Raw genomic sequence first — 12,279 nt, forward strand, 5'->3', positions numbered from 1 at the left:
GTGAATTGTATACACTATGGTACTTTACTCCTAATCAATTCAGGTTGTGTTTCCGAAAAGTGACAAAGGTCCCATGAACCACAAACTATGATTTAAATGGTACAGTTTAATTATCTTTTATTTCGGAGAAGGCAATGGCACCCCACTCCAGTACTCTTGCCTGGAAAATCCCATGGATGGAGGAGCCTGGTGGGCTGCAGTCCATGTGGTCGCGAAGAGTTGGACACGACTGAGCAACTTCACTTTCACTTTTCACTTTCATGCATTGAAGAAGGAAATGGCAACCCACTCCGGTGTTCTTGCCTGGAGAATCCCAGGAACGGGGGAGCCTGGTGGGCTGCCGTCTTATCGGGTCGCACAGAGTTGGACACGACTGAAGCGACTTAGCAGCAGCAGCAGCATTTTAATGTTTTAGTTAAAAGGAGTCAAATAGAAGTCAAGTGTGTGCTTGCATTTACTTTTGAAAAAAGAAAAATTGACCATTATTTGAGGCTTGTCCATGGTTCTGGCTTATAGCTCCCAAAACCTTTGGAATTTCCTGAGCCATAGATTTGGGAGCTTCTTTTGTCATCATCTTTGGTGTTTCGTCTCAGTTTATGACTTCAGAGGCATAAAGTGAAATGGGTCTCTTGTTATTCCTGACAAGCCCCTTTCCACAGGGTTTTTATTAATGAGGTGAGTTTGGGAAGGCACTGAAGACGGGGTGGTGGTTGCCAGGGGAATCAAGCATGAATGGAGGGGTGGGACTTTCAGTTGTACCACTTCCTGGTATCCAGGGATGGGGGAAGGAGTGGAGGTTGAATCAGTTACCAATGGCCAGTGAATGAGTTAATCCTGCCTATGTAATGAAGCCTCCATAAGAAGACAAAAGGGGGTTCAATCTTTTGTTAAAAGTCAGTAATCTAGTGATTAAGTAGGTTTCCTGAATCTTATAAGCTGCTTTAGCAAACCCAAAAAGGGGGTCATGAGAACCTTTTGATTTATATAGGCAGTTGGTCAGAAGCACAGGTAGCAACTTGGGCTTGTAATTGGTATCTGAAGTGGATGGTGGTTTTATGGGAGAAGGCCTTAATCTGCTATCCCCAGGTAGAGGGTGTCAGAATTGAATTGTAGGACCCCCAACTGATGTCAGTGTTGCTTGGTGGTGGTGTGAGGAACCCCCCCCCCCCCCCGCCCAGAGTTGGAATCGTTGAGTAGTCAGATCCCTTTTACCAGAGATACTTAAATCATTCTGGGTGAGAGTTGTCCACTGGGTTTTACAACACATATCTTCAGTGACTTTAATAAAGCAGTGTTGGTGTCACGATTGGAGAGAGGGTGATTAAGGGTGAATGGTAGGGCTGGAATGAGAGACAAGGAATTTAGGTAACTCATTCAAGGAGTTTTGCTTGAGTAGTTCGAGGAAGTTGGTTGGGGACAGTTTGTTCTGATAGATACTAGAATATATTTGTTTGCTGATGGGAATGTTCCAATAGAGAAGAAAAATTGATGATTTAAAGGGGGAAGAAAGAATTGTGGGAGCAGTGCTCTTGAGTAGGTGAGAAGGAATGGGATCTAGGGAGCAGGGGATGATATTGCTCCTGGTTAGTGCATAGACTTGAATTATAGTAGTAAGTGAAGGTATAGTCGTAAGTGTGTATGGATACGGATGCTGCTAAGTATGTAGATTAGGTGGTGGGAGCTTGTAGATGTTCTCTTCTGATTGTTTATCTCAGTGAAGAAGCACAGTTATCAGCTGAGACTGAGGATGAGGGAGGAGATACTGGAGGTTTAATTAGCAAGGAAGAGATAAGAAGTTTGAAGATATGAAGATACCAAGACCAACGTTGGTTTCACTTTTTTTTGTTTGCTAAATTCCTGTTTCCTTGATTGCTTGTCCTTGATTTTTCACACAGTAAAATTATATTGAGTTATGAGAATATACAGGGCTTCCCCAGTTGCTCAGCAGTAAAGAAACTGCCTGTAACGCAGGAGATGCACATTGGATCCCTGGGTCAGGAAGATCCCCTGGAGTTGGGCGTGGGAACCCACTCCAGTATTTTTGCCTGGAGAATCCCATGAACTGAGGAGCCTGGTGGGCTACAGTCCATAGGGTCTCAAAGAGACATGACTGAAGTGACTTAGCATGCATGCGTGCCTGAGAATATATGTGTATATATATATATAACTTCAACCCTTTTAGATTTTAATTGAGTCAGGAGAGAGTATGTTCTTTTATTCAGTCTCAAGTGTGGAATTAATTTGATGTTCTCTGAAGTAAATTTGGAACAAAGAATTTTTTTTACCTTGTTGCATCTAATAACGTGATTCTCCTAAGATTGAGCTGGAGGCCAGTATTATCTTCACTTGGGACTTAGGTATACCTTGTATTAAATTTCTAAATAAACTTTGAGTAACAAAGAGGAAGTATTCATTCTGTCAAATTGTGACTTTATAAAGTTTCAGATACTCTTATTTGATTTAACTCTTAATCCTAAAATTTGGCTTGGATCTGCTACTTTTCAATGCTGAACTACTTTTCAATGCCAAATGACTATGGGCAGGATTTGAAAAGTGCTACTTAAACTTAATCCTTCAGTACTGGTAGATATAAAACACCAGAATGATGAGAGTAGGGAAATTCATATGGTAGTTCCAGCATACCATCCACTTTCTGCTTGAGTTCTGGCAGTCTCACTGTACTGTGGGAACCTGTGTGTATGTTTTGTGTACGAACACTCTAGACTGGTAGTTCATGCCTACCTTCCTTCACTGAAGTTACAGAGATAACAGTGAAGGTAAAGGGATGTGGGTTTCCTAGTAAATGAAAAGATAGAGTAAATATCAGTAGTGATGTATGAATTTCAAAGTGATAAAAGGTGATCCTGGTTGCCTTTCAGTTTTGTTTGTTTTTTAAATAGAAGCCAAGCCATTCATATTTCTGAAATCCTGCTGTTAGGCATGAGATTAGAGAAGATTAAGGTTCAGAGATACCCTGGAGATGAAGTACACCAATTCCTCTTCTCGTAGATAAAAAAAATTGCCTAACTTAGGGCTCATGAATCACAGCTTCATAGAAACAAATTTGACCATGATTATAAACATGAGAGGAGGTTTGAAATTGTGTAATGTGAAGTTTGCAGTTCAAAGTGTTTTTTTTTTTTTAAATCTGCAAAGTATTTATTTACTTATTGAGAACAGAAGAGATGAATTGTTCAGAGGGCCTAATTAAAAATTAATACTAGGTACTGGTGTATATCATGTGCTAGACTTTGTGGGGTGTTGTATGTTAATTATTTATCTACTGCCAACAGAATGAAGTAGGTATTGTTCTTCTCATTCTAAAAGTAATAATATCTGAAATTTATTGAGCCTCATTAATGTGTCAGATTAAATATTTTACTTAAAGTATCTCATTTGAGCTCCTTAAGAAGCCTGTGGGCTTCCCTGGTAGCTCAGCTGGTGCAGAATCTGTCTGCAATGCAGGAGACCTTGGTTCGATTCCTAGATCAGGAGGATCCCATGGAAAAGGGATAGGCTACCCACTCCAGTATTCTTGGGCTTCCCTTGTGACTCAGCTGGTAAAGAATCTGCCTGCTGTGCGGGAGACCTGAGTTCAATCCCAGGGTTGGGAAGATCCCCTGGAGAAGGGAATAGGCTACCCACTCCAGTATTCTGGCCAGGATAGTTCCATGGACTGTACAGTCAATGGGATTGCAAAGAGTTGGACACGACTGAGCGACTTTCCATTTCAGGAAGCCTATGAGGGGGGACTTCCCTGGCAGTCCAGTAGTTAAGACTCTGTGCTTCCACTGCAGGGGCTGTGGGTTCAACACCTGGTTGGGGAACTAAGATGCCACATGCTGCACAGTGCAGCCAAAACAAAGCCTATGAGATAATTATTATTACTCATTTACTGATGAGAAAACTGAGGCCTCGAAAGTTACGTCACTTCCCCAAGGCCATTCACCTAGGATTAGAGGTAGGATTTAGATCCAGGTCTGCTGGATTCTATAGTCTGCCCTCATCACCTGGCTTATAATTTTATTAGAAAATTCTGTCCTCTAACGTCATGTGTCCTAGTTTTGTGCTTTTCAGTTAAAATAGTGGAACCTAAAGGTGGATGGCAAAGGTACAGATTTTGTTAGGTTCGATGGCACTGATCAGTGAACTTGAGGTAGAGTAGGAGAAATGAGCCACTAGAAGAATACATTTTTAAAATTCTTTAGCCTGAATGGTTTGAGAATTAAAAGCAAAGACTTTACCAAGTGTATAATCTAATTGCATATATTGTGTGAGAGTCTGCCAGTGTACAACAACTTTGAATATTTAAGTGTAGATTAATTTTCACTCAGTATGAATGTGCCAGATACTGTCCTTGGTGCTGAAATACAAAGGATGTCAGACGTGCCCTTGAGATGCTTAAATTGATACACTTACTGCAGGAACTCATTGTTTTGCAGTCATCTTATTAATAGTTCAGGAGTAGTCCAACTCATTGTTGTACAGCTGGCAAGAACAAAGTATTAATATTAAGGTGGGGGCGGGGGGGGGCGGCGGTTTGGTTGTCTCAAACAAGGAATCAGGTTCACGTTGAGGTGCTCAATGCTTCACATTGAGGTGACATTTGAGCTGGGACTTAAAACAGGACATGCATTTCATTCAGGAGATAAGGAAGAGAGAACAATGTGAGCAAAAGTGTAAAGATATAAAAGTATGTGGCTTGTACAGGGAACAATGAATGTCTGTGCCTTAAGGTAAATAAGCTACGATGGTCAGCTTGGGGTTAGAGTATGAGAGGCCTTCTATGTCTTATTAAGGAGCTTGGACTATATTCTGAGCAGCAGGGAAGCACCAAAGTTTGTTGTTATTTGAATATATCCAGATGCAAGGAAAAGTAGACAATATGGTGATCCCACATGAACCCATCATCCAACTCCAGCACTATTAACTCATGGCCTTTCTTGTTTTTTCTTTGGCCCTTGCTTTCCCCCATCATATTTTGAAACAAATCCCAGATAGTTTATTATTTCATCAATAAATATTTCACAGTGTATCTTATTTAAAAGTATTGAATGTCCAGTGTTCAAATTTCCAGTGGTTAAATAACTTTTATACTTTTAAAGTTATAGTAGTCCACACTTAAAGAAATTCCTTGAGCATTTCTTATTTCTTGTAAAGTCAGTTTAGTGATGAGGAACCCCTTTAGCTTTTGCTTGTCTAGAAAACTCTCTCCTTCAGTTCTTTTTTTTTTCTCTTGAAGCAATTGTCTACATATATGTATTTCAGTTTTTTTCTTTGCTTTTACTTTTAATCGGAGGACAGCTGCTTTACAATATTGTGTTGGCTGCTGCCATACAACAAAGTGAATCAGTCATAAGTATACATATGTCCACTCCCTCACCACCCACCACCCCCATCCCACCCCTCTAGGTTGTCAGAGGACCTTGTTGAGCTGCCTGTGTGACGCAGCAACTTTCCATTAGCTTTTCTACATATGATAATGTATATATTTCATTGCTACTCTCTCAGTTCGTCCCACCCTCACCTTCTCCTCCTGTGTCCAAAAGTCCATTCTGTATGTTTGCATCTCTGTTCCTGCCCTGAAAATAGCTTAATCAGTACCATTTTTCTAGATTCCAGAAAGCGTTAGTAGCGTTAACATACGATACTTATTTTTCTCTTTCTGACTTTCTTCACTCTGTATAATAGGTTCTGTGTTCATCTACCTCATTAGAACTGATTCAACCATGTTCCTTTTTTATGGCTGAATAATATTCCATTGTATGTATGTACCACAACCTCTTTATCCGTTCATCTGTCGATGGATATCTAGGTTGCTTCTGTAACCTAGATATTGTAAATAGTGGTACAGTGAACATTGGCTTACATGCGTCTTTTTCAGTTATGGTTTCCTCATGGTGTATGCCCAGTAGTGGGATTGCTGGGTCATATGGTAATTTTATTCATAGTTTTTAAGGAATCTCCATACTGTTCTCCATAGTGGCTCTATCAGTTTACATTCCCACCAGCAGTGCAAGAGGATTCCCTTTTTTTCCACACCTTCTCCAGCATTTATTGTTTGTAAATTTTTTGATGATGGCCATTCTGACTGGTGTGATGTGTTACCTCATTTCCTTTTCTCTAGTAATGAACGATGTTGAACATCTCTCCATGTGTTTGTTGACCATTTGTATGTCTTCTTTGGAGAAATGCCTCTTTAGTTCTCACACCCGTTTTTTGATTGGGTTATTTGTTTTTCTGGTATTGAGCAGCATCAACTGCTTATATATTTTGGAGATTAATCCTTGCTCAATTGTTTCACAGGCATTTATTTCCTCCCATTCTGAGGGTTGTCTTTTCGTCTTGTTTGTAGTTTGCTTTGCTGTGCAGAAGCTTTTAAGCTTAATTAGGTCCCACTGTTTATTTTTGTTTTTATTTCCATTACTCTGGGAGGTGAGTCAAAGAGGTTATTGCTGTGATTTATGTCAAAGAGTGTACTGCCTATGTTTTCCTCTAAGAGTTTTATAGTGTCTGGCCTTACGTTTAGGTCTTTTATCCAGTTTGAGTTTATTTTTGTGTATGGTGTAAGGAAGTGTTGTAGTTTCATTCTTCTACATGAGGTTGACCAGTTTTCCCAGCACCACTTATTGAAGAGGCTCTCTTTTCTCCACTGTATATTCTTGCCTCCCGAGTCAAAGATAAGGTACCCATAGGTATGTGTATTTATCTCTGGAGTTTCTATTTTGTTCTGTTGATCTGTATTTCTGTTTTTGTGCCAATACCATACTGTCTTGACTGACAATAGCTTTGTAGTATAGTCTGAGATCAGGATGGTTGATTCCTCCAGCTCCCTTCTTATTTGTCTAGTTTGGGTATTTGGAGTCTTTTTGTTTTCATACAAATAGTGAAATTTTTTGTTCTAGTTCTCTGAAACATGCTGTTGGTAGTTTGGTGGGGATTGCGTTGAATCTGTAGCTTGCTTTGGGTAGTGTAGTCATTTGCACAGTATTGATTCTTCCAATCCAGTGATATGGTACGTCTCTCCATCTGTGTCGTATTTGATTTCTTTCATCAGTGTCTTACAGTTTTCTGCATACAGGTCTTTTGTCTCCTTAGGTAGGTTTATTCCTTGGAATTTTGTTCTTTTTGTTTCAGTGGCGAATGGGATTGTTTCCTTAATTTCTTTTTCTGACTATTTGTTGTTAGTGTATAGGAATGCAAGGGATTTCTCTCTTAATTTTGTATCCTACAACTTTACTGTAAATTCATTGATCAGCTCTAGTAATTTTCTGGTGGCTCCTTTAGGCATTTCTATGTGTAGAATCATATCATCTGCAAACAGTGAGAGTTTCGCTTCCTCTTTTCCAATCTGGATTCATTTAATTTCTTTTTCTTCTCTGATTGCTGTGGCTAAAACTTGTGAAGCTATATTGAATAATAGTGGTGAGAGTGAGCACCTTTGTCTTGTTCCTGATCTTAGAGGAAATAGTTTCAGTTTTTCACCATTAAGAAAAATGTTTGCTTGGAGTTTGTCGTATATGGCCTTTATTATGTTGAGGTAGGTTCCTGCTATCCCCATTTTCTGGTGTCTTTCCTTCAATTCTGAATGGTAACTTCGCCAGATAGAGTATTCTTGGTTGGAAGTTTATTCTTTTTCCTTTTGTTGCTGTGCTTGGGTGAGTTCTACTGCCTTTTCTTAAAGTTGACAGATTCTTTCTTCTGCTTCATTGAGTTTGTTGTTGATATTCCTCAAGTGTATTTTTCAGTGCAGTAATTCTTCAGCTCTGTGACTTCTGTTGCAGCTCTGTGACTTCTGTTGCTTCCCTGGTAGTTCAGCTGGTAAAGAATCCACCTGCAGTGCTGGAGACCCCAGTTTGATTCCTGGGTCAGGAAGATCCCCTGGAGAAAGGACAGGCTATCCACTCCAGCATTCTTGGGCTTCCCCTATGGCTCAGCTGGTAAAGAATCCGCCTGCAATGCGGAAGACCTGGGTTTGATCCCTGGGTTGAGAAGATTCCCTGGAGAAGGGAAGGGGTGTCCATGCTGTTATTCTGGCCTGGAGAAATCCATGGACTGTATATTTTCTTATATTTTCCACTCTTTGTTGAAGTTTTCACTCTTTTCATCCATTTGTCTTCCCAATTCAGTGGGCATCTTGCTGACCATTAATTTGAACTCTTTATTAGGTAAATTACTTATCTCTGTTTCCTTAAGAATTTTTTGTGAGGTTTTTATCTTGTTAACTCATTTGGAACATATTCCTCTGTGTCTTCATTCCACTTGACTCTCTGTGTTGGTTTCTATACAGTAGAAGAAACAACCACTTCTCCCAGTCTTGAAGGAGTGGCCTCATGTAGGAGGTGAAACTTTTCATTCATCCCTGCCACAGCTTTTGTTTGTCTTTCAAACTTCTGTGTTTGCACAAGTGGCAAATGGCTCCCATTTGTTGAGGTTGTGCCGAGAATAGTGTTCCAAAGAGGAGTTCAGCACCTGGATTCAGTCTGACTGGAAGCTAGACCCTCAGGCAGCAAATTTATAAGTATGCAAATATATTCAGTTCTGGGGGGCCACAAAGGTAAGCCCTGTTGGCCCCCAGAGCCAGGAGATCTGTCCTCTGGGCAGTGGTTGCAAAAATCAGGATACTCTCTCCAGATGAGTGTATGAGCTTCTTTTTGGGAAGATATTGGTAAGCTGGAGTAAGGCAGAGAAAGGGCTCCAAGCTGATGTCTACAGCTTGCGTTATTTTTTGTTTTGTTTTGTTTCTTGGCTGCACTGCAAGGCATGTAGTATTTTAGTTCCCCAGCCAAAGATTAAACCTGTGCCTCCTGCATTGGAAGCATGAGGTCTTAACCACTGGAAACCAGGGAAGACCCCAGCCTGCATTCTTGAGAGCTGCTTCAGAGGCTACTAATGTGTTGCAGACTTAAGGCTTTTCACTCAATCAAAAGTTCCAGGACTGCAGTGTGGTCTCCTCCATAAAAAGACTGAGGAGTGTGCCTTGGTCTGCTTCTGTGCAGTCACCTGAGGATGGTGGCCTGCCATGAACCATCCTTCCCCAATGGCCGCAGTCCCATGAGACCCAGAACACAAGCCCCTCTGACCATGAGGGCCAGATGATCAAGGGGCATCCCTTGGACGTCAGCTGCAGAAGCTATACCAGACGTGTGTAAAGCTCCCCTCCAGAGACACTGGTGCTTTGTAGCCTGGCAGAGGATGAGTGCTAAAATAGTGTCTACAACCTCCCCACCACCAGCCCCAACTTTGGAAAGGATTACAGTCAGCCCCTTGATATGTATTGTTTGCTTAGAAGCTTGCCTCCAGGCCAGTTAGGATGGTTAGCTAGTAGGCCACCTTCATAGAAAGACAGACCTCAAAGGTCTGTTGCCTCTTGCTGTGTCCCAGGGGTGGCAACTGTTTAAGAACTCTTTCGCCATTGGTTGCATTCCTGAGGGACCCACAAGTAAGTTTAAGCCTCTGATTACCAGAGCCAAGTGATGTAGAAGTGTCCCCTGGCAGCGGTCATAAAATTCATGGTGCCAGACAGGGTTATAAGCTCTTTTCTGGGCGACACCTATTACTACAGTTCCATGTGAACAGGAACGTAAGCTCCTCTGACCTCCAGAGCCAGACAATCAAGAGTTACCTCCTGGGGTACCAGATGCATATAAAGGCTCTCTTCTGGGAGATAGATACTGGTTCTCTGGAGCATGGTAAAGGAGAGAGCAAAGATGGTGCCTACCAGGCTCCTTCCCTGGAGAGTGTTGCAGCAGGCTCCTAAATGTGTGTGTTAACTTGCCCTTCAGGCTGAGGGTTGGTTTGTTTGTTCGTTTAAATTTACTTTTGGCCATAACACATAGTTTGTGGGATCTTAGTTCCCTGACCAGAGATTGAGCCTCTGAACCCTCTGCAGTGAGACCTCGGTTTTAACCGTGGTACTGCTGGGGAAATCCTCAGGCTGAAGTTTTAATGTAAGCAGGTGAGCCTCCTTTATTGTAAGTGTGGAAATTGGCTGTCTCTGAGCTGAGCATTGGGGTGAGTGAGTTTCTGATTTTGACTCTTTAAGAGGTGTTTCTCTGATTGTCTCCGGCTTGTGGGTTGTAGGCCGTGAGCTCAATTGGTTTTCAAAATTAGGTGTTTTGGGGGTTCATCTCTCAAGTGTGTGTCTTAAAAGTTGCAGGGCCAGATGTGGAGTTTGAACCCTTTATTTCTCAGAGAGAAGCTCTGAGTGTTGAGTTCCCTCTCAGTTATGGGTTGCCATGGTGGGCATGGGATTTATGACAAGATTGTGAGCCAACCTCTCCTACTGCTGTGATAATTTTCTTCTTGTGTACCTGATGTGTTGTCATCCAGCCAGCCTTTAGTTTTTTTTTTTTTTTTGCTTTTAATTTCAAATTTATTAGTAACAATACATTTTTGCTTCAAAGATCTACAGCAGATGTGTGCTGATATTGTTGATTTGTTATAAATACATATTCAAATACATAATTGTTTTCTTTGTATAGTCACACACACACACTTTGTTGCCTGTATTTTAAAGTTTGACAAATACAATAGCCAAAACAAGACACAGAAGTGCTGCTGAAATGTTAATTGCCTGTATTTTAAAGTTTGACAAATACAATAGCCAAAACAAGACACAGAAGTGCTGCTTAAATGTTAATTGATGGTGCTCAGTTTACAGTTTTATGAAGACTCTCCACCTGTATTGTGTGATGTGCATTATCTTATTAGTTAATTTTTTATTTGTCAGGTATAAGTCTTTATCAAGGAACAGAATTTTTTTTAAGTGACACATGATGATATGTCATAATTTTAAAGTAAACATAACAAAATAGAAATAGACTTTCTTTGAATTTAAAGTGCCTCTTTTGTTTTTGTTTTGAGAATAGTACATTTATAATTAAGAGAAGATATTGTTCCATATGTAGCTGTAGACTCAGTGTGTCTATGGGAGGAGGTATAGGAGATTAAATAATATGTTACTGAATAACCAATGAGTCAAAGAAGTAGTCAGGAAATACCTTAAGAAAAATGGAAATGCAATATACCAGAATTTATGGGATGCAGCAAAAGCAGCTCTAAGAGGGAAATTCACAGCAACAAATGCCTACCTCAAGAAATAAGAAAAATCTTCCAAGAAACAGCCTAACTCTACACCTCTAGGAACTAGAAGAACAAATGAAGCCCAAGGTTAGTAGTCAGAAAGAAGGAAATAATAAAAATTAAAGCAGAAACAAATGAACTAGACACTAAAAAGACAAGAGAAAATACTGATAACTAAGAGCTAATTATTTGAAAAGATTAAAAAAAAAAATCCCCCAAACCTGACAAACCTTTAGCTAGACTCAACAAGAAAAAAGAGAGAGGACTTTATTATATAAAACCAGAAATGAAAAGAAGAAATGTGACAGTGATACCACAGAAATACAAAGGATCTTAAGAGACCACTATGGGACTCCCCTGGTGGTCCAGTGGTTAAGACTCCGCCTACCACTGCAGCGGATATGGGCTTGATCCCTGGTTCAGTAGAGTCCACATGCTGCAGGGCAGCTAAGCCCATGCACCGCAACAACTGAAGCCTGCGTACCCAGAGCCCAAGAGAGGCCACTGCAGTGAGAAGCCCACGGACTGCAGCTAATGAGTAGCCCCCACTTGCAGCAACTAGAGAAGGCCCATGCACAGCAGTGAAGGCCCAGTGCAGCCAAAATAAATAAATAAACTTTAAAAATACTGAAAAAAAGGAGACTACTATGAATAATTATATGCCAGCAAATTGGACAATTTAGAAGAAATGAATAAATTCCTAGAAACGCGTAACCTCAGGCTGAGTTGAATCTATGTGTGTGTGTGTGCTGTCATGTTGGACTGTTTGCAACCCCATGGACTGTAGCCCACCAGGCTTCCCTCCATGGAGTTTTCCAGGCAAGAACCCTGGAGTGGATTGCTGTTTCCTCCTACAGGAGATCTTATCAACCTAGGGATCGACCTGCGTCTCTTGTGTCTCCTGGTTTGGCAGGTGGATTCTTTACCAAGCCCTGCGCCACCTGGGAAGCATAAGGCTGAATCATAATGAAATAGAAAATCTGAGCAAACTGATTACTAGCAAGGAGACTGAATCAGTAATCAGAAACTTTCCAACAAACAAAAGTCCAGGACCAGATGGCTTCCCTGGTAAATTCTACCAAACATTCAAAGAATTAAAATCAGTCCTTCTCAAACTCTCCCCCCAAATAGAACAGGGCAGAATTCTTCCAAACACATTTTATGAGGCCAGTATTATCCTGATACCAAAACCAA

At 40.8% G+C, this 12,279-nt stretch overlaps 1 protein-coding gene across 3 annotated transcripts in view; it reads left to right on the forward strand.

Moving 5' to 3' along the window:
* Positions 1-12,279, forward strand: part of MRPL22 (mitochondrial ribosomal protein L22) — a 35,556-nt gene that overhangs the window by 4,270 nt on the left and 19,007 nt on the right. The gene's annotated exons all lie outside the window — the stretch shown is intronic.

The sequence above is a fragment of the Bos grunniens genome, chromosome 7 (genome assembly GCF_055505025.1).
Source record: "Bos grunniens cultivar Pamir isolate PY7600 chromosome 7, Bosgru_T2T1.0, whole genome shotgun sequence".
Taxonomy (NCBI): domain Eukaryota; kingdom Metazoa; phylum Chordata; class Mammalia; order Artiodactyla; family Bovidae; genus Bos; species Bos grunniens.